Source organism: Sturnira hondurensis, unplaced genomic scaffold (assembly GCF_014824575.4).
Source record: "Sturnira hondurensis isolate 20B ecotype Veracruz unplaced genomic scaffold, ASM1482457v3 Scaffold0005329, whole genome shotgun sequence".
Lineage (NCBI taxonomy): Eukaryota > Metazoa > Chordata > Mammalia > Chiroptera > Phyllostomidae > Sturnira > Sturnira hondurensis.
Genome location: NW_028077960.1, coordinates 9,001,041 through 9,025,275, shown reverse-complemented (window position 1 = coordinate 9,025,275; position 24,235 = coordinate 9,001,041). Strand labels below are relative to the sequence as shown.

At 35.9% G+C, this 24,235-nt stretch overlaps 1 long non-coding RNA gene across 1 annotated transcript; it reads left to right on the top strand.

Moving 5' to 3' along the window:
• Window positions 1–2,093: 2,093 nt before the first annotated feature.
• Window positions 2,094–16,654, top strand: LOC118987836 (uncharacterized). Its single transcript, XR_005066648.1, has 3 exons — window positions 2,094–2,182; window positions 5,678–5,684; window positions 16,645–16,654. It is a non-coding gene; the product is annotated as an uncharacterized LOC118987836 (long non-coding RNA).
• The last annotated feature ends 7,581 nt before the right edge of the window (window positions 16,655–24,235 follow it).

Genomic DNA, 24,235 nt, shown 5'->3' with positions numbered 1-24,235 from the left:
ATTATGGCTTCCTTGCTTTATTTCTTTTCTTACTAGTATTTTGTTAAATTGGTTGTGTATTTTATGTAATTTTATATTGTTCAAGTAAAACATTTGTGAACTTTTAATTAGAATATAATACATATTTTAAGTCCTGGTTTGAAAAACTACACCAGTCAGAATGGCTATCATCAATAAATCAACAAACAAGTGCTGTTGAAGATGTGGAGAAAGGGGAACACTTTTGCACCATTTGTGGGAACACAGACTAGTGTAGCCGGGGTGGAAAATAGTATGGAGTTCCTCAAAAAATTAAAAGTAGATCTGCCTTTGACCCAATGATTCTACTTCTGGGAATTTGTCCTAAGAAACACCAAATACTAATTTGAAGAAACATAAGCATCTTTATGTGCACTGCAGCATTATTTACAATAGCCAATATTTGGAAGCAGTCTAGATTTCCATCAGTAGATGAGTGGATAAAACAACTATGGGACATTCACACAATGGAATACTACTCGGCTATAAAAAAGAGAAGGAAATCTTACCTTTTGTGGAAGCATGGATGGAGCCAGAGAACATTATACTAAGTGAAATAAGCCAGTTAGAGAAAAACAAATACTACAGAATTTCACCCATATGTGGAATCTAATGAACAAACTAAATTAACAAAAAAATAGAGACAGACTCATAGAAAGCAGGTTAACAGCTCTGGGTAGGAGGAATAAGGGGTGGAGGAATCAAGCAAAAAAGAAAAAACAACTCATGGACATGGACAACAGTGTGGTGATAGCAGTGAGGAGGAGGGTTGGGTAGAGGTGGAAGAGCCTACAAGGGTGACAAATGATAATGGAGAACTATAATTAAAATTAAAAAATAAAATATCTATTACACACTGAACCCTTAATGTGTAGAGCAACTTGTCCTATAATTATGTGAATTCAGGGATGTTTATATTAGTTGAGTCCTGGAAAGAATTACTGAAGAAAGCCTGCCCAGATTTTTCAAATGTAATTTTTGAAAAAGTTGTTTACGTAATTGAGAATTGAATTACAGAAGTGAACACACCTCTGTGAACACTGTCATCTTTTTTATAAGCACTAATCAGAACACCTTTCAGTTGTACTTGATCTGTGGTTAACCACAACTCAATAATGATGCATCCTGAATTAGGCTTAACTTCTGCCTTTCTTTCTTTTTTTTTCTTTCTATTTTTACTCATGGTTCAGAAGTATAAAATGTTTTCCCTTCTCATTGGGTGTATATATTGCATTTGCTCTCTTTCAGCTACTTGTGAGGTTCCCATTTGATTGATAGAAAATAAAATTACAATATCCTAGGTAGGTAAATAAAAAAGAACATTAAAAATAGATATTCAAACATGACTTAAATAGCTTCCTCCATGGGGAATCCTCATACATGCATTATTTTCTCTCTTCATTTTTCACATTCTTTATCTGCTTCTTAGCATTTGTAGATTTGTATTTTATTTGTTATCTACATATACAGTTACATTGATCATTTTTATTGTTTATTAGCTAAATATTCTATTCCTTTGACTGATTTATTATTGTACAAAAATCATAGCTCTTTATTACTACAGATTTGTGACATTTTTATAGTACTGAAGGATTTATGAGTCTCAGTGATTTAGGAAAGTAGACTGATTGAGTATAACCATATTTTTTCCCTTCAGGCCTATACACACATTAAAATGTATAACTTTTTGAGAGTAATAAGCATATCTATCTTGTTTATTTTGTGATTTGGTGTTATAGTTGCCCGTGTCCAGAACACTGCTCACATATACTGTGTGCAAAAAGTATTTTGGGGAGATAATTAATCTTATTATAAGCAGAAATCTTAGATACTCTAGAAACCTTATTTTACAATAGTTGTAGTCAATATATAGGAATGAAAATACTTTACTTTCAGATAATGTAGCTCAATATGTCACAATTTTTTTCATATAAGAATTTCTATATAATCTCTTTATACTCAATCTATTCCTACAAATCATATTTGAAGATTACATACTAACCTACATGTAGTCCTTAACATGGGAAGTCCAAAGTCTTCTTATTTTTATCACTTATTTACTTATTATTTTGGATTTACTGGGATGACACTGATTAACAAAATAATACAGGTTTCAGGTGCACAAATACACAACACATCATCTGAACCCTGTATTTGTGTTCATGTCACTCCCACCCCTTCCCCCCAGAAATTGAAATTAAATCAACAATGAGACAGTCTTTTTAAAAACACTTAAGAGGGAGATCTGGACAGATACATGCAAAATAAAACTCAACCACCAACTTACACCATACACAAAAATAAACTCAAAATGGATAAAAGACTTAAATATAAGTTACGACACCATAAAAGTCCTAGAGAAGAACATAGGAAGGAAAATCTCAAATGTTCCATGCAACAGTATTTTCACTAATGTGTCCCCTGGAGCAAGGGGCATAAAGAAAAGAATAAACAAATGGGACTTCATCAAATTAAAAGGCTTCTGCACAGCTAAGGAAAGCATCAGCAAAATGAAAAGGGAACCAACAGTATAGGAAGATATATTTGCCAATGATACCTCATACAAGGGTTTGATCTCCAAAATATATAAAGAACTCACATGACTCTAGTCCAGTAAGACAAACAATTCAATTAAAAAATGGGCAAAGGGCCTGAACAGATACTTCTCCAAGGAAGACATCCAGAGGGACCAGAGACATTTGAAAGGATGCTCAGCATCACTACCCATCACAGAGATGCACATTAAAACCACAATGAGGTACCAATTTACACGGTTCAAAATGGTCATCATAAACAAATCAACAAACAATAAGTGATAGTGAGGTTGTGGAGAAAAGGGAAACTTTTACATTGTTGGTGGGAATGCAGACGAGTGCAGCCACTGTGGAAAACAGTATGGAATTTCCTCAGAAAACTAAAAGTGGAACTTGCCTTTTAACTCAGCAATTGCACTGGTGGGACTATATCCTAAGAATCCTGAAACAGCAATTCAAAAGAACCTATGCACCCCAATGTTCATAGCAGCACAACTTACAATAGCCAAGTGCTGAAAGCAACCTAGGTGCCCATCAGTATATGAGTGGATCAAAAAACTGTGGTACATTTACACCAAGGAGTACTACCCAGCAGAAAGAAAGAAGGAGCTCCTATCCTTCAAGACAGCATCGATGGAACTGGAAATCATTATGGTAAGTGAAATAAACCAGGTGGTGCAAGAGAAATACCATATCATCTCCCCTGTAAGTGGAACCTAATCAAGAAAACAAACAAGCAAGCAAAATATAACCAGAGTCATTGAAATAAAGAAGAAAGTAACAGTTATTACAGGGGAGGGGAGAAGGAGATAACAGGGGGAAGAAGGGAAAGGGTCATTAAGGAATATGTATAAAGGATTCATGGATAAAGCCAAAGCAGAGTAGGATTGAGGGTGGTTGGTGGGGTGGGTAGGGTGGGAGTAAGGGGTGGTAGTGAAATGGAGACAACTGTATTCAAACAACAATAAAATGATTTAAAAATACTTTAAGAGAAAAAAACTCATAAACATGGGCAATAGTGTGGTGATTGCCATGGGGAGAGAGGTTGAGAGGAGGTGGAGGGAGGTTTGGGGGATAGTGGGGCAGAGACTTGACTTGCAGTGATGACCACACAATAAAGTTTACAGATGATGCGTTGTAGAATTGTGCACCTAAAACCTGTCTAATTTTGTTGACCAACGTCACCCCAGTAAATTCAATAAACTTAAAAAATTCTTTAAGAAACTTACTTTTTCCCTCTAATTTTTACTGTATTTTTTATTGTCATTTATTTCTCTTAACCTGCCTGCCAGAACTGTCAGGCAGCTCTCTATCTGAGTCTTATAAAAATTAACACCAAAAAGGAAATAATCCAATAAAAAATGGGTGAAAGACCTGAGTATATACTTCCAAACAGGACATACACATGCCCAATAGGCATATGAAAAGATGCTTAACATCACTAATCATCAGAGAGATGCAAATTAAAACCACAATGAGATACCAACTCACATGTATCAGAATGGTGATTTAAATAAATCAACAAACAACAAATGCTGGTGAGACTGTGGAGAAAGGGGACTTTTGCACTCTTTGTAAGAATGAACATTTTTTCAGTCACTGTGGAAAGCAGTATGGAGTTGCCTCAAAAAATTAAAAATGGACCTGCTTTAAGTGAAAAACCCAAAACATTAATTTGAAGAAATATAAGCACCCCTATGTTTATCGCAGCATTATTTACAATAGCCACAATTTGGAGGCAGCCCAGTGTCCATCAGTATACGAGTGGTTAAGACAACTATGGGACATTTACACAACAGAATACTACTCAGCCATAATATTGAAGAAAATTTTACCCTTTGCAACAGTGTGGATGGACCTGGAGAACATTATGCTAAGTAAAATAAGCCAGTTAGAGAAAGACAAATACCATATGATTTCACTCATATGTGGAATCTAATGAACAAACTGAATTAAAAATCAAAATAGAGACAGGTGCAAAGAAATTCATTGATTCTTTATTGTCATTTATCTAATATCACTACTCCTTCCCTTTAGAGCAAAAGACATTTTAGAGAGATAAATACAAAAGGACCCACATTGAAACAGTGATCCTGAGAAAGAATAAAAAAGTTAGAGGAATCATGCTACCTAATATCAAACTATACTAAAAGGCCATAATAATAAAAAAGAGCATGGTGCTGGCATAAAAACAGACACATATCAATGAAACAGAATAAAGAGCTCAGGAATAAACCCACACTTTGGTAGTCAATTAATATTTGACAGAGGAAGCAAACACAGACAGTGAGCTAAACATAGTTTATTCAATAAATATGTTGAGAAAATTGGACAGATACATGCAGAAAAATGAAATTAGACCAGCTTCTTACACTACAGACAAGAATAAATTCAAAATGGATCTAAGACTTAAATATTAGACCTAATAGGGGCAGCAAATAGGGGCAGCAAAACCTTGAACATTGCTCATAGCAATATTTGGTTGGATATATCTCCTCAGACAAAGGAAACTAAGAAACTAAATAAATAAGCAAATAGTATTACATCAAACTAAAAATTTTTGGAAAGCAAAAGAAATCATCAGCAAAATAAAAAGACAACACATTGAATGGGGGAACATATTTGCTGATACATATGATAAGGGGTTAATATCCAAAATTTATAAAGAACTTACAATACTGAATACCAAAAAACAAACAACCCAATTAAAAAATGAGCAAAAGACCCAGAAAGAAAGACACTTCTCCAAAGAGGACATACAGGTGGCCAATAGACATATCAAAAGACACTCAACATCACTAATCATCAAAGAAATGCAAATTAAGCCACAGTGAGCTATCAACTCACACTTTTCAGAAGGGCCATCATCAAAACATCAACAAATGCAGGCAATGATGTACAGAAAAGGGAACCCTTTTGCATTATTGGTGGGAATGCAGATTTATGCAGCTACTGCGGGAAGCAGTATGGAGATACCTCAAAAATTAAAAATGGGTCTTCTTTTTGACCCAGCTATCCCACTTCTGGGAATACATCTGAAGAAACCCAAAACAGTAATTCAAAAGAACATAAGCACTCCTATGTTCATTGCAGTATTATTTACAGTCACCAAGTTATGGAAGCAGCTCAAGTGTCCATCAGTAGATGAGTGAATAAAATAATTGTGGGACATTTACACAACAGAATACTACTTGGCTGTAAAAAAGAAAATGTTGCCCTTTGTGACAGCATGGATCGACCTATAATATAATTATTTTATCTTGCTTTATTAAAATGTTCTATGTAATTAACTAAAGCCTACTGGGATAACACCATGTAATTTTATTCTATACTGGCTTGGTATATATTTTGTATTTCAGTATAATGTAATATTACATATATCTTCATTTTTGTGACTGAGAAGATTTTTCCACATGGCTTTTTGTGATATTTCCATGTAGCATTTATCATTAGCAACATTTTATAAAATGAAAGTCATATATACTTGAGCTCTTATCTCTTCTTTAAGAGCACCTAAACTATAATTGCTTATTTCCTTTTGGATTTTTAAAATTATGGTACATTCATACAATATAATACTCTCAATCTATACTTAGTTACACGAAATGTTTTAAATGAAATTGGGGGGGTGATACTGATTAATAAAATTATGCAAGTTTCAAGTGCATAATTTATTATAAATCATCTGTATATTGCCTTGTGTGCCCACCATCCAAAATATCTTCTGTCTTCTTCTTCAGACCCCCTTTACCCTTTACTCCCTCCCAATTTTCTCCAGCACCAAAGGCCATCTGAGTTATTTCCTTTTATATGTATTTTCAGCTTAGATTGTAAAATTGGAGGGGAAGACGTTATGTTGGTTTTGACAATTTTATGTCCCAATATGTTACCTGACCCTTACTAAATGATCAATATTTATTTAATGAAAGAACAAATGGTAAGGTTTTTATCTTAAAGTCATTGGGACAAATATACAATCAGTTAAGTCTATTGCTACACATATACCTTAAGTACCATCTTTTGTTAAACTGCTATTAAGGTTTAAATCTTTAAATAATTTCAACTTCACCAAAATCTCATATTACTAAAAAGTTGAGGCAGTGACAAATGGAAAAATAGTGCTTGAACACACTATAGTTAATATCGTATTTAATGGTGAGAAGCTGGATGCTCTTCCCAAAACATCAAGTACAAGACCAACATGTCTGCTCACTCCTATCAAACATGTTATTGGAAGTTCTGGCTAGTGCATGAACATAAGAAAAATAATTAAAAGGTTGTGCACCTTGGAAATAAAGAAATTAAACTGTCTTTATTCATTGTTTATCTAAAAATATCAAAGTATGTACAAGAACTTCTGGAACTAATAAGTATAGCAAATTGAGGTATAATATTTAAAAAATCAATTGTTTTCCTGTATAATAATGCTGTTATACAGGAAACTTATAACTTAAAACTAATTTAAAAATATTATTTAATTTAAATTGAAACATTAAGTCTAACAAAATACATACAAAAACTGAATTTGGTACACTATAAAATACTGATAAAATACCATAAGTCAAAAAGGACTCAAAAAAATAATTTCAGTGGATCAAAAGACAATATCGTTAACATCACCTCTTCCCAGTTTTGTCTTTGGGCTCAATACAACACCAATCAAATTCCCAGCAAGCTAGTTTGTAGAGAATAACGAAATGATATTAAAGTTTGTATGGACTGCAAAAGACATAGAATATGAACACAGTACTAAAAAACACAAAGCTGGAGGAGTCATGCTACCTGATTTCAAGGCTGCCTCTGAGGCTGTAGCATTAAAGACAAGACAAGGCGATATTGGCAGAAGAATCAATGCATGGATTAATGCATTTGAATAGAGAGCTTAGAAATAGATCTATACAAATTTATTCAACGGATCTTCAAAAAAGTGTAAAGTTGATTCAAGGAAATTGAGATTTCCTAGAAAATAAATTCTTTTCAACAGATGGCACTAAACAAATGAACATCCATGCGCAAAAATTGAAGCTAGAGCCATAAAACTAATGGAAGGTGTCCTTTTTTAGATACAACACCAAATACATGATTCGTGAAAGAAAAAAACTGGTAAGCTTGACTTTATTAAAATTGCAAATCTGTGCCCTGAAAGACAGTCTGAAGAGATAGACACAACACAGACTCGGAGAAAACACTTGCAAAACACATACCTGATAAAAGGACTGTATCTAAAATATATAAAGAACTCTTAAAACTCAACAACAATAAAGCAAATATTTCATTTAAAAACATGCAAAAACTGGAACAGACACCTCAGTAAAGATGACATACATATAGCAAACAAGTATTTGAAAGGATACTGTATATAATCTGAAACTAGGAAAATGCAAGTTAAAATGAGATCCCACTAACCACCTATGAGAAAGAGTAAAATTCCCGTTTCCTTTTTTATTTCATCCGACCGTCAGAGCAGTTCTAGAATGGATGAACTCTTACACTTACTCCTTTTTCCAGGTGGATAATGGGGGTTTGGAGAGGGAACATTAACTCAGAGTCAGGAGGCCAGTAAGTGACGGAGGCAGGATGGCAACTCCCACGTCTTGCTGTCTAGAGCGAGTGACCTTGTCAGTCACTTCAGAACACACCCAGGAGTGTGATGGAGGCAGGAAGGGGGTTAAAGCTGCGGTGTAGGGAAAAGATAAGGGGAGGGCTCTGAAAATTCTTCTGCACAGCACTGTCCACAAGTAGGTGCAGTGGGTAAGCAAGATTGTAACTAGACAAGTTGAAGTGTCTATCCTATTTAGATTTGATACCTCTTCTTGGTTCAATTTTAGCAACTTATATTTTATCACAAAGTCATGGTCAGATCCAGATTCCTTTTCTTATGTCTTAAATTGTGTTTGCAATGTTATCTTGTTTTTTCCTTTGCTGAATAGGTAGGTAGTCCATTCACAAGTTTTGAAGGGAAAATGTATAAAAGTGTGTGTAACACAAATCTTCATCCTTCTTCTGCACCTGTCTGATTACTTCCCACCACGCAAGATCCCCAAGCATATATCTAGTACCGTCAATTTCTAACGCATTCTTCTAAAGTTTTTTAATGTATGTGAAAGCAAAGACGAAAATGTATCAGTCTTTTTTTTACAAAAAATGAAACACTCTCTGTCTATATTTTGCTTGCTTGTTTTTGTTGATTAGGTTCCACTTGCAGGTGAGATCATATGGTATTTGTATAACCAGAGACATTGAAATTAAGAACAAACTGATAGTAACTGGAGGGGAGATGGGAGGGGATAATGAGGGAAACGGGGGAAGGGTCAAGGAACATGTATGACAACACATGGACAGAGCCAAAGGGGATTAGGATCGAGGGATGGAGGTGTGGATGGCTGGGGTGGGGGTGGGTGGGGGAGAAATGCAGACACTGTTTTTGAACAACAATTAAAAATACGTTAATACTAAAAAATTCAATAATTTAGTCAAAAGATATTTATTGAATATAGGTAATGTGTAAGAAACTAAATAGCATATATATATTTGAACCCTCATTTATATATTATTAATAATATATTTATTAAAATGTTAATGTAAAATTTAAAATAAAAACAAAAGCTTAAATTTAAAAAACATTCTGTATACAGTTTTGATTTTTTCCATATTAGTATATGAAAATCTGTTTTACTTTATCATGACATCATAGTATTCCATGAAACTGATATTACATTTAATTTATCCTATTGAGAACCCTACATCTATGGAAAAATGTTCTTTATCATAAAAGTTTCAGTTTTTGTTCTACCACTATTATTATACTTTCAAAATCCAAATACTGTATGTCTTAATTTTCTTCTTTATTCCCTTGATCATGTTTCCTGAAAGCTTCTTCATTAAGTTTCTCAAAGAACCAGATCTTAACTTTATTATCTATATATTTTATTCCTAACTTGTCAAGATTTTTTTTTACCAAGATTAATGCCTGCCTTTCTGGTTATTTTTATTTCTATGTAATTTCCTCAGTTGAATATTTAGTTTCTTCTTAAAAATATTTCTTCTTTGGTGGTAAACAATTTTAAAGCCTTTATGTTTGAAGTGACAACATACTACAGGTTTGATTTGTATTTCATCATTATTACTAAATTGTAAATCATGTGTAAATTTGCCTTGAAAGTAGTTGATTTGCTCTTTGACTCAAAGGTATTTGAGAGAGTTCTTTCAAATTGTCACAGCACTTACAATCTGTCTGTCATACTCATTTGCAGTCTATTTCTTGATTCAATGCTTTTGGGAAAAATAGTGTGACCTGTGTAATTTTGACTTGGGAGTGTGTAATCACATTTTCCTTCAGATTACATATCACCAAATTTTGTGAATGTTCCATGGCTATTTGGGAAAAAAAAACTTGTCTCTATTTATAGGGTACAAAATGAAATAGCTATTTGGATAAATATGTTAATTGCAGTGTGAAAAAAATAAAGAGTAAAATCCTCCAAACTCACAAAAATCATTCTTGGTAAGGATATGGAGCAATAGGAACTCTCACTCATTGTTACTAGTAGTCAATGTAAAACGGTAGAGCCACTCTGGAAGGTCGTGTTAGTTTCTTACAAAGCTAAACATAGCTCAGTCACACAATCCAGTCATCGTATTTCTAGGAATTTTACTCAGCTGACTAGAGAATTCATATTCACACAGGAACCTACATGTTAATACTTGTAGAAACTTTATTAATAATGGCCAAAGATTGGAAACAAACAATATGTCCTTCAATAGATGACTAAATAAAATGTATATATGTATGGATGTACAAATGTGTGTTACATAATAATGTAATATTATTTAGTGATAAGGAGTAAGCTATATTAAGCCATGCAAAATTATGGATAAAATTGCATGCATAGTTTAGGTAAAAAGCTTTAGTTAAAAGCTTAACACTCAATAATTCCACTCCCGTAACTCTTTGTAAGATGAAGAACTATAAAGACATAAGAGATAAGAGGTTGCCTGGGGTTTGGAGTGTGTGTGTGTATGTGTGTGTGAGAGAGAAGGGGAGAAGAGGGTGGACATGTGAAGCACATAACAGTCACACTTGATAGTGAAGGGAAGTAGCAAAAACACCAGAGATTAAATTTCTCAGCATACTGGAAATTCCTACTGTTTAAAATTGGAAATTAATTGGAAGTAAGAAGCAGATAAAATTAAAATAATATAAAATTTGCATTCACTTCGTACACATATATATCCAAACGCCTAGTGGATATATGTATTTAGGGATGTCTTACAAATACCTCAAACTCACAGTTTTAAAATCGAGGTCACAATCTCTTTAAAAACTTTATTCCCTTCCAATATTTCCCATTTCAGGTAACCAATTTCTCCAACCATTTCTCCCACCAATCCAGTTATTCAACTCATAAGTATGGTAGTTTTTCTGAACACCTTCCCACACCAACTGTTGCAAAGCTGGGTCAATTTTGCGTCATAAATATATTTTGAATTGATTTTTTCTTGCCATTTCCATCAACTCTCTTCTATTATTTCCTGTATGGTCTGCCTAAGTTATTTTTTAGAGAGTCAGTCTGAATTTTATCCATTTTAATTTCTGCACTATGGCCAAAGTTAATTTTTCAAATGCAAGCATGTTTATCTCATCTCCCTGCACAAAAATGCTCAATGATCATCTGTCAATCTTAAATCCTGTACATGGTATATGAGTGAAGTGATTATACATCAGCACATTCTCTAAGGCAGTCTCAATTTTTATCTGTTACCCTCCTAACATTCCTTATCACTCACAGCTCTGTAGTTTGGACAATAGATTTTATCCTAACCTCCACTATAAGGCTTTTTGTTACCTGTTTTTTCTCTATGTCTTCAGCCTCATCCTGAAATTTGTTGTCTCATGTTCACAGTCTCAGCTTTTCTTTTCACTCCCCTGTTTCTTATACTGCTTCCTAAGTCTGGGACTCCATTTCTTTCAACCACACCATTTTTTTTTGCCTAGTTATTTTCTACTTATTCCTCAGATTACAACTCAAATATCACATTTCCAAATGAAGAGTTCTTTTATCTTCCAACATTTTTGAAGCCCACGATTACATGATTTCACAGGAACATGCGCCTTTCCTTTGTAGTACTCACCACAGAGTAGTCCTGCAGGTTTGCTTGATTATTTCATTAATACCTACTTCTATTGGAAACGTACGAGTGTTATAGGCACCATAGAAGTGCTTGAGTAAATAAAAGTTGTTGAGCTTCATCCTTGCTATAAAAGCAGAGCAAAAATAGAAAAGTCCCTATCATCATGAGCAATTTGGATTCCATGGTTCGTCATTACAATCCCTTCCTTGCACAATCACTGAATTCCTCATCCTTTACGTGTTGTTCATGCAGGTGGCAAACCTTCAACCTTAAAGGAAACCCAAGGCTAATTACCAGTGGACCTTTAGGGGCACCAGATAATATGAATAGCATTTTCTCTCCTCCTTTCAGAAAACTATTTTGTATCAGATGCTCTCTTTTCAAGTCTTTCATAATTCTCCCTTATTGTTAGTCACAGCTGATGATTTTTCTTCCTGTTTCATTGAGAAGAGACCTTGCAACGTTCCCCCAATATACAGGATATGGTAAAAGTACTCACAACTGTAAGTGCATGAAACAGTTTATTGTTGTATTATTGTTTATTAATTATTACATTCTATTATTTTCCATACAAACAACAGGAAACCTACTTTTGCTCCAGGCTATACTAACACATATTACACACACTTATTCTCACTCTCTTGTGTGCTGACTTTTCTTCTGTTTATATGGATGTTTCTGTGCTTCTATTTAATATCAGTACTTCTACCACTTCACTTGCCCTAAGCCCCTTTCTCACTGAAAGACAATTATTTTTCTCGCATTCACATCATCAGTTTTCCCTCTCTGATAAATAATTTTTGCAGCTATTAAATGTGGTTCAATTTTTAAATAAAAAAATCTTTCTCAATATTCCACATTTCCCTTCAGCTATTAACTCATTTACCTACCACTTTACAGCTAAACGACTGCAAATAGTTATGTATTCTCTCTCTCTGATAAGGTATTTATTTATTTTTATTTTTTTAATCTTTTTTAAAAAAAATATTTATTTATTTATTTATATTTTAGAGGGGAAGGAGAGGGAGAGAAACATCAATGTATGGTTGCCTTTCGTGGGTCCCCTGCTGGGAGCTGGCCTGCAGGGAACTGGCCTGCAACCCAGACATGTGCCCTGACTGGGAATCGAACCGCAATCCTTTGGTTCACAGACCCGAGCTCAATCCACTGAGCTATACCAGCCAGTGCTATTTGATAAGGGCTCTCTGATAAGCTATTTAAATTAGGCCTTTTTATTCACGACTCCTTGGAGAAAACTCTTCTCAGAATCTCTAATAATGACCATGTTGTTTGTGTGGTGATTGCTGTGGGAAGGGGGACATCAGGGGACTAAATGGTAATGGAAAAATACATGAAATAAATAAAGATTTATTTAATAAAGGTTAAATTAAAAAACCCAAATCCAATGGTGATTCTAATCTTACAAGAGGCTATTGCATTTTTTTATTCTTCTCTTGTGTCCCGAGATTCCCCATTTTCCTGGTGTCCCTCTTACCTAATTAGCTGTCCCTTCTCTGCCTCCTTTGTGGGTTCCCCCTCATTCCATCACTCTTTATATTCTAGTGTCCGCAAGCTTAGTTGCCTGTCCTCTTATGATCTCTGTATTCATTCCCTCAGCAATTTCATTGGTCATATGGCTTCTAATATCATTTGTACTCTAGTGACTCTTCAAGTAATGTCTCCATATTTGTGTTCTCACCTGAATTTTAGACTCTCATATCCAAAAGCACATGTCTATAAAGGAGATTTAATAATTGTCTCAAAATTGACATGTACAAAATGAAACCCTTTACCTTTCCTCCAAATTGATCCCTCCCACAGACTTTTTTCTTGCTTATTGTGAAATCCATTTTTCCAGTTTGCTCATGCCAACAACCTTTGGATTGCTCTCTATTTGGTACTTAATATCTATTCTAGTTGTAAGTCCCATTGACCCAAATTTCAAAATTTATCCAAACTCTAAATATTTGACCTCATTTTCACTACTGCCTCATGATATAAACCACTATCATCTCTCAACAGAAGTTTTGCAAAAACTTTTTTTTTCAATGCCCTGTATTTTTAATTTTACTGGACATATCACACAAAATAGAAATTGAGGGCTATTATGAAAATTCTTCATTTTTATTAAGTTTATTGTGAAGATATTGGTTAAAAATTATATCAATTTTAAGTATATAGTTCTATATGTAGAGAGAGATCATCTGTATATTATATACCACTATATAATATTTATATTAATATACAATTTTTATATAATTATCATTTATATAATTATATATAGAATTAGTATATAATTGTCCACCCACCATATGAAATCAAATCTTTCACCACTTGAGTCTGGTGCCTTAGATCACTCAGCTATCTTGACACCTTCAAGAGCTTCTTAACTGGTCTTGCCGCTCTCACAATTACCTTTCTGCAGCCTCTTCTCTACATAGAGTCTAGAGCGATACTTTAAAACAACATATCATATTTAAATTATTCTGTTTATAACCTCCATAACTTCTCATCTTACTGAAAAGGAAAGTCCGTGTCCCTATAATGCCCTACAAGGCCCCACATAATCTCTTTTCCATTATTTGCCTCTGATAATGCCTTTTGTTCCTACCCACCTTGCTCAGACTGCTGTGGACTCACAGTTTCATCCTGAAGGCTAACATGCTCATGGCCTGTGTTTTACTGACTGGTGTGTTTTCCCCCACCTAATAACCTCTATAGTTGCCTTCATTCTTCATCTACCACTTAAGAGAAGGCCCCTCTTAACACCTTTTGTCTTATTCTGTTTCCCCCAAAACAATCATTACAAGTTTTATACTATTTGTTAAACTTAGGTGTTTATTTTCTGTTTCTTTCCAACATAAACTTAGGAATTTTTCCTCGATTTTCCTTTTCATTGCTATTCCTCAAATTTAGAAAGTGTTGAGTAGAACTCAACATCAGGCAAGTGTTTTAACTCTGGCAATTGGAGGGGCCTGACTTGATTGATGAGGGTATAAAAATAGGTTTGTGCCATTCAAATATAATTCAGCACATGTCCCTAGGGGCTTGGAGAGAACTAGGATAATTTGGAGGGAAAGATGGAAGGGAAATAGTTTTGGGTGTTGTTGGACAGTTCACAAAGTATAAGTGCTTCACTCATTTTATGTGACAAATTGTTTACCTGGCATCATAGACATGGAAAGGAATGTTATTTTGTGGCGTTGTTGGGGAGACTTAACCAGACTCAGTGTGTGATTTAGAACCTGCTATTTTCTGAAAATGATGTAAGACTTCAGGAACAGGCGGACACAGAAAAAGTTACATGCCAGGATCCAAGGGAATGCGGGGGTGGCTAGATTGATGAGCACCAGTCTACTTAAAACTCTGGCCTGAAACTGTGAACAGAAAGCTGGGCAGGGGTCTAAGTCCTTCACATTCACATTTGATATACATTAGTTTATTACAAAAGTGCAGGTCTGAAAAGGTAGGGTTGCTGAGGTTAATCCAGAAAGGTTTAATCTGGGACATTTAGAATGCCTCTTAGAATAGTTTGCAATAGTATTGTGGTTTTATAAATAAAGCATTCTACTGTGAATGGGGTGTAAGCATGCGTATTAGACTCAGTATGCAACCCTATATCACTATACAATTCAGGTAGTGGTTTGACACATTGATTATCAGTGTGTGATTATGTAAGAGGTTGCCTAAATATCTGAGTCCTGTAAGCCATAGTGGAAGCAAAAAAAAAAATTCATATTGGAATGCATATGGGCCAGCATAACATAAATGTTAACTATAACCACAACTTACAATGTACAGTTAGTATTTAGGTTTAATTGTGAAAAAAATCCCTTTGCTCAATAAAGAGAAGCCAGAGTAGTAGAAATACAAGTGGATGCAGGGAGACCGATGAGAAGCAAATTACAATTGTCCATATGAGAGATGAGGGGTGCTTATCCAAAGATGGAGTAAATAGATATGGGTACAATTAGACAGCTTTCAGAGATATTAAAAAGTAGGTTGATAAGAATTCATGCTGCTTACCTTGTGCTGGTAAAAAGAGAGGGAGGTGTTATGGATGGCAGGTCTCCGGTTTACATACTGTATTTTGCTGTATATGATGCACAACTGCGTTTTGGGGCACATTATACACGGGATTGTTATACCTAGGGTATGGAATCACTATGCATCCTGCACTATGCACATCCTTATTTTTCCCTGAAAATTTTCGGCAAAGAAGTGTGCAGTAGACATGGCAAAATACAATTAAATCAATAGTAGTACTGTTCACTAAGAAAAAGAGCTGGAGAAGGCAGGTTTGTGTGTGTGTACATCTGTGAAATTATAAATTCGGTTTTGAATCTGAATTTATGATGTTCAGGAGACACTCTCTCAGTACTCTATGCAGATCATATCAAGGTCTGAAATGCTGAGGTGTTGTCTAACCTGAAGCTATAAATTTGAAAGTCATCCTTTTCATATGTAAAAAAGAAAACAGGAGAATCAATGTGATCTCTCATAAAAAATAATAGGAAACTATCAGAACATGACCTAAGATCTATAGTTAGGACTGGAGTTGTGGGGGTGACTTCTCTCTCTCGAGTCCCCCAGAGTGCCATGGATGAAAGTGAATAATGACCGAGACATGCTGAGATCTGTTTGGGGAGGAGGAGTGGGCTGTGGCCAGTTTCTCAGGGGAGACAAAAGCTAGCAGCCACCAGTCTCTCTGAGGAGGAAAAGGCCCTGAGCCCCATGCTCCATAGCCTTTTATTGGGTTGTAATATACAGGAATACAGGGAGGCAAGGATCAAACAGTAGGTAACATTTCAAAGATATCTGAGGGCTTACTATGAGTCAGAGTCAGTGTCTGTCAGGAAAGGGGGGTGCAGAAAATTTGGGAGACATATTCATTTCCTCTTGGACCCTTATCATATGAATGAAAGCACTCTTAGCAGAGCAGATTTCACAGGTTTATCAGCAAGTCTTTGTGGTGCCAGATTTTCCCCAGGACACCCTCTAGCAAGGCAAGGAGCTGCATCTCTCCCCAGCAGGTATTCAGGCCTAAGGGGATTAGAGCCAGGAAGCGCTTCTTCCAGAGAACATGAGGGAGGACTCTGGCTTTGTCAAAACCAGGGGTAGTGGGGGTGGGGGTGGGGGGATGAGAGTCCATTGCTCTTTGTTGTAGCGCCCCCCCCCCCCAGTTCTTCCATGAAGGCCTCTCAAGTGATCAAGTCTGGCTTAGGTTCCACCACCCCTGCCCCCCAGTTGTGAGGGGTTTTACCTGTGAGGGGATTTCCTGAAGAAGGTCATAACCAGAGATGAACTGTAGGTCAATGGAATTGGTTGAGAAATACAATACAACAGACATGGCTGCAGCTATGGGCAACTGGTGACCAGCAGCTTGACCACAACAACACACTTGCTCATGTATCTAATGTCTCATGCAGAATTTTGTGGCTAAACATAAAATCACTTAGGTGACTTAGCCTTCCTACAGCTCAGATTTGATGCCCTGCAATTTCTGACTTTTTCTAAAACGGAAATCACCTTTGAAAAGGAATAGGAACAGCTAAATCGGGAGCGGAACCAACGAAATGGAGATCACATGGAGGGTTAGCAACAGGGGAGTGGGAGGGGGAGAGAGGGGGAGAAGGTAGAGAGAATAAGTAGTATAGATGTTAGGTGGAAAGTAGACGGGGGGAGGGCAGGAATACTGTGGGAAATACAGAATCTAAAGAACTTGTGACACATGGACATGAATGAAAGGAGGGGAATGGTGGGGAGGGGTGTGCAGGGTGGAGGGGAGTGAAGGGGGGAATGGGGCAACTGTAATGGCATAATCACTAAAATATATTTTTTTAAAAAAAAGGAATGGATTTCAGGTGTAGATGAGATTCAGGAAAATACAGTGGGGCAGTTGATAGTAATACCAGCAAAGGATTTTTACAGAGTGTTTTGACAGTGGAAGAGACATCAGGAGAACTGTGTGAGGTCCCAAGTTGCCTACTTTGAAGGGGACTGAGGCATTATTGTCCTATGCACAAGGTTTATTGTATCTTCTTAAATAAATGTCTCTGTTTTTTGGTAGTCATTGGCTGGATACTTTCTGGACAGATCATTTTATTTATTTATTTATGTGTGTATGTAAATATTTTAGGCTTTTCAGGCTATATGTTTTCTCTCACAACTATACACTTTGCCATTCTTGTGTGTAACTGACCATAGACAATACCTAAAGAAATTAAGCATGTCATATTCTGATACAATTTTATTTACAAAATCAGGAAGCAAGCTAATTTGACTCTTGGCCGTCATTTGCTGACACACATGCTAGGACACTGAATCCAAATATCAGCTACTGAAATTGGTGGAGCTGAGAAAGAAGTAAGGGGAGGTAGGAAAAATTAATTAATGATTCTGTCAGAAAAGCAGATGAAAGAGAGAATTCTAAAAAATAATTATGAATTAAAGAAAATATTGGCTTTAGCCATGTATTAGTCATTAATCATCATATTAAATTTTATTTTAGAGGTATTATTGGGAGGAAAAAATTGCAATGGCTTGAAGTAAGAGTGGAAAGGGGAAGAAATGGACACGATAAATACAGATAACTCTTTTAAGAGTTTTCTGAAGTGGGTGTAAGTTAGATGAAAATTAAACAGACACCTCATTTTGTAAGATTGTACTACAGTCACTTATTTCTACTCTTTAGTGCAGACTCGCGCCTTTATCTTGTACTAACTAGTTTAGGCTAGAGGCTGTGGCACTTGGTGGTGTGTGTCTGCAGACTACAATGTCAAAATTAAGCTCTCGACAAAGAGCTCAATTTGACAAAGCTCTTTCTCAAACCTTACTCATCATCAGGAAGTTAACGCCATTTTACCAATAGAGTTCTTTAGGTCACGTGAGTGTTGGCTAGCATTTATTTCAGCAACTGTATAAGAAAACAACAGAAGTAAATGAATTTTACTAATTTAAAATGTTTTTTGTTAATTTATTGGTAAATCCTTTGCAAGCTGGCACCCCTTGTGATTCACAAATCAGGTTACACTCAGTTTGTAACCAACCTCAAGAATCTTGAGGTTTCCCCATTGTTTCAGGAGAAGTGCCTACAATTAATATGCACTGTATTGTCTTCTGCAACTACCCTGCTCTCTGATGGACTATGGGAAATCATCTGCTTTGCTATTTTCTGTAGAAGATCCTTGCACCAAGAATTTTATGATTGTAATAATTTTCTGCAAAGGACCTTATACTACCTCTTTCACTCAGCATTAATCTACTTCTGATTTTCTTCATAGATTCCTTCCAATTTTTCTTCATAGATTCCCGGATTCACTCAGGGCAAAAAGCCTTTTACTTTCATGGTCTCAAGACAATGGTTTTTGGAAAATTTCCCACAAGTGTAGGCTTTATCTTGTCAAGTGAGAGGGTGTGCAAACTACTAAGTGTATAACGATATCTTTGTCTTGTTACATTCTTTTCCGGAAAGGATAGGACATAGAACCTATGACAGTTGTCTTTTGCACAGCCATACTTTTTATTTTATTTAAAATTCAGTACAAATCTCTGCTTAAATTTATCTCTTTTAACTACAAATGAACATTAAATACTTAAGTGCAAACTTTCAAGACTTCTGAGTTTTCTTCTTTCTTTTACAATTTAAATCATTTAAAGAATCAGTGAAGTATTTTCAAATTCCTTCAACAGTTTCAAGTTGTAGATTTAGGTACGCATTACCCCTCACACAGTTTGCATTGTAGTTTAATGTTATTTAATGGTGATAGCCACCTAAAATGTACTCAGTTGTTTGTTAATAAACTATAACTTTATTCTAGTGTTAGAGACTGATTGCAGTTAGAATCCTGATTTATTTTGAAATGGTAAGTCTATATTTTACCATTATACTGATGATATACCAATGAACCCAAACTCAAAAAGCATTTTTGAGCCCCAAATCAAAAAGCATCTTTGTTCATATGTGACTTAAATTCATTTTACAACCCATTGATAATAAATATCCAAAACTTTAGTTGTATTATAATTATTTTTAAAATTCCATTTTTTCAGAAGATAATACGCATTTATTTCCAATCTTTTGTATAGTATGGCTACAAATGGGTTATGCCATGTAAGTTAGAATTAACCGAAATAGATTTCAATGCCAGAATCAGAATTAAGAAAGTAAGATGTTAATAGTAAAATCCATGAATACAGAAAAAAATAATTACAGTACCTGTTTTACTTTTTCTTTTTTAGAATATATTTTATTTTTTAAAATTTCCTTAATTGTTGTTCAAGTACAGTTTTCTGTCTTTTACTCCCATCCTGGCTGAACCACCCAGTCCTCCCCACCTCCCTCCCATTTCCACCCCTCTTATTTGTTGTCCATGTGTCCTTTATACTAGTTCCTATAAATCTTTCCCCTTTTTCTCTGAAATTCCCTCCCCTCTGTTCTCTGGTCACTGTCTGCCTATTCTCTATTTCATTGTCTTTGGTTATATTTTGCTTGCTTGTTTGTTTTGTTGTTTAGCTTCCTGTTAAAGGTGAGATCATATGGTATTTGTCTTTCACCGCCTGGCTTATTTCACTCAGCATAATGCTTTCCAGTTCCATCCATGCTGTTGCAAAAGGTAGGAGCTTCTCCTTTCTTTCTCCTGCATAGAATTCCATTGTGTATATGTACCATAGTTTTTTGATCCATTCATTTACTGATGGGCACCTAGGTTGCTTCCAACTCTTGGCTATTGTAAATTGTGCTGCTATGAACACTCGGATGCACAGGTTCTTTTGGATTGGTGTTTCAGGGTTCTTAGGATATAATCCTAGCAGTGGAATTGCAGGATCGAAAGGCAGATTCATTTTTGGTTTTCTGAGAAAATTCCATACTGTTTTCCATAGTGGTTGTACCAGTCTACCATCCCACCAACGATGGATTAGGGTCCCTTTTTCTCCACAACCTCTCCAACACTTGTTTGTTGCTTTGTTTATGATGGCCATTCTGACCAGTGTGAAGTGTTATCTCATTGTAGTTTTAATTTGCATCTCTCTGATAGCTAGCAGTATCGAGCATCTTTTCATGTGTCTCTGAATCCTCTGTATGTCCTCCTTGGAGAAGTGTCTGTTCAAGTCCTTTGCCCACTTTTTAATTGGGTTGCTTGTCTTCTTAGAGTAGAGTCCTGTAAGTTCTTTGTATATTTTGGAGATTAAACCCTTGTCTAAGGTATCATTGGCAAATATGTTTTCCCATACAGCTGGTTCTCTTTTTATTTTGCTGATGTTTTATTTAGCTTTATTTAGCAAAAGCTTTTAATTTTGATGAGATACCATTTGTTTATTCTTTTTCCTTTATGTTACTTGCTGTAGGGGACATATCAGTAAAAATGTTGCTGCATGAAATATCTGAGATTTTCTTGCCAATGTTCTCCTCTAGGACTTTAATGATGTCACAGTTTATATAAAATATATTTTATTGATATATTATGACAGTTGTACCATTTCTCCCTCCTTATTCCCCTCTGCCCTGCACGCCCCCTCCCATCTGCATTTCCCCTCCTTATTTCATGTCTATGGGTCATATATATAAGTTTTTTGGCTTCTCTATTTATGATAGTATTCTTAACCTCCCCCTGTCTATTTTATACCAACAATTTATGCTACTTATGCCCTGTACCATTTCCCCGACTAGTCCCCCTCCCCCTCTTTGCTGATAACCCATCTGTTCCAATGAACTGAATCTTGGATGTAGGTCCTTGCCTTTCCTGACTTCAAATACTTCTTTTCAGCCCCTTCATGCCTGCAAAGTTTTTTTTTGAGAAATCAGCTGTACCATACTCAACCAATTCTGCTAGCATCCTGATTACCAGTGTTTTAGGTTCTCTACCTTTTCATCCCTTAATTCTATTTTTTGACCTTTGATCTGTTCTTTCATTAGGGCCATATTTTTTTCATCTTGGCATAGTGTTATATTATAAGGGGTGGAGCCTTAGGTATTCACCAGGGTGGGGCAACCCTCTTTGCTGGCTTGTGACACTTCATGTGAGGGAGGGGTTTGAGAGGGAACAATGTCACTTGGCAGGCTCTCAGTCACTTCCTCCACTACCCACAAGCAAATTGAGCTCTTCTGGTGCTGATTCTCAGGTGGGTGGGTTTATGTATGTTCTAGGACTCTGTGGGTCTCTCTGATGAACTCTTCTGCGAGGCTGGGAGTTTCTCCTGCCACCACAATCCCCACGGGTTTTTATCACTAAAGGTTTTAAGGCTTTATTTCCCTGCACTGGAACCCTGGGTTGTGTGGTCTATTTTGCCCCCCAGTTGTTCCAGGTTATCCACACACAAATGTGTGACCGCCTGGTCCACCGGCCTTTGCCTTGCCGTGCATCCTCTCCCCGCAGCTGCCCATCTCCGCCCCTCTTACTGTCTGAATGAGTGTCTCCTTTAACTCTTTGTTGTCAGAATTCTGTATAGTTTGATTTTCTGGTTATCTTTTTGTTTTTGAATTTGTGTTCTTCTTCTTTTGGTTATTCGAGGAGGCAAAGCGTATCTAACTACGCCTCCATGTTAACTGGAAGTCATGTTTTCAACTGCTTTTGAGAAATATAAAGACTCCAATATCCTTTGAATGACAGTATTTTAGAAAACATTAGGCGTCTAACATTTAAAGATACAAGAATAGACAATTACTTAATGGTCTTTTTTATTAATATTGAGCCAACTATGAATATCCTCCAGTCAGTCTGACTATGTGTTGAGAGGTTGTGTATCCTGTCAGCAGTTGCAGGATAAGGATGACAGCAAGCGGAGGTGAAGCGCAGCGGGTGGCCAAGACCCTGGGAAAGCGGATTAACAGCAACCAGCATTCTGACAAGACGTCTAAATTAAAAGCAGTTTTAGAGCATATTAAACTCACCTGGAGAGCTTACAAAATCCTGATGCCTACATTGTCCCTAGATAAACTAGATCAGAATCTCTGGGAGTTGGACCCAAGCATGGATATTTTCTTTTTTCTTAAATAAATTTATGGAGTTGACATTGGTTAATAAAACTTCATAGGTTTCAGTTGTACTGTTCTATAACACATCATCTGTATAATGTATTGTATGTCCACCATCCCCAAGTCAAGCCTCCTACCATCGCCATTCATCCCCCACTCACCCTCTCCTGTGTCCCTCAATCCCCCTTTCCCTCTGGTAATCATCATGCTATTGTCTGTGCATATGAGAGTTTTTTTTTCCTTTTCTTTTTTCTTTTCTTTCTGTTCTTTTCTTTTGCTTAATTCCTCCTCTTTCACCCAGCCCTGCAATCCCTCTCCCCTCTGACCACTGTCAGTGTGTTTCTATTTTGTTAGTTTATTTTCTTCATTAGATTCTACATATCAGTGGCTATATTGTTAAAGTGCCCAGCTAATTCTAATATGAAGTTCAGTTTTATACATCATGGATTTACGCAATGAGGCAAAGATGCTGTGTTATGGGCATCAGTGAGAGGAATATAATACCAAGTCTACTACTTACTTGAGCAGGTTTGTGTTTTATTTTTTAGATTTACTCAGTCCTTAAGGTATATTGAGCCAGTGATTACAGATAAGATCAATGAGAGGCATGGATACATAGAACAGACTATCAGAGGGGAGAGAGATTGGGGGGCTGGATGAAAGAAGGTGAGGGGATGAAGCAAACACATACATGCACTGATAGGCACAGACAACAGTGTAGTGGTAGCCAGGGAAAAAGGGTGGGTGGCTGCAGGTGGGCAGTGGAGGGTAAATGGGGGTGGAAAGAGACTTCGCCTGGAAAGATGGGGACCCAAAGTGTGCAGATTATGTTTTGTTTGAGTTGTGCACTTGAAACCCATATGGTTTTATTAAAAAATGTCACTCCAATAAATTTATTTAAAAACTAAAAAACAAAGAAATAATTTGATTGTTGCAAGAAACAGTTGATGTGTCATAATGACTATCCAAATTCAAAATTGGGCCAGAGGAGATCATTTTGGAATAAGTATAGTTAATCAATATATACACGTTAGAGGTATTTATATTCCTTTAAATTTTGCTCTCATTTTGAGTACAAACTACATAACTGTAAAATAATGAATGTTTTGCTTAGTTATTTAAGTAAAAAATAAATAATTAAATTGGAAAACACGCAAATAACTGTTTTTTTTAATCAACATAATTTCTTCAAGACTTGCTTTTGCAATCAAGAGTTTATAACCAAGAGTTTGCGTCAGATTTGCTCATTCCAGCATTTCTGAAAGTATGTTTATAGTTCACAGAAAACAGGGCAACACCAACTGTCTATTAGAAGAGAACATGCATGTTTCCTGCATCGCATATCTACAGAAGCTTTATTTCTGAGCGAGAGGTTTCATAACGTGCATTTTATTCACAAGTTTTCCAGGAGATTTTGGTGCACAGTAAATTTTTAGAATTATAATTTTACTTCCCTCTAAGGTGAAATTTCAGATTTGTAAATATTTATATGCCATAGTAGACCAGGAGAGGGCAGCAGAAAGCTGAAATTTATGGGAAAAATAGTAAAGAGTTGAGGGACTTGAGAAGTCACCTA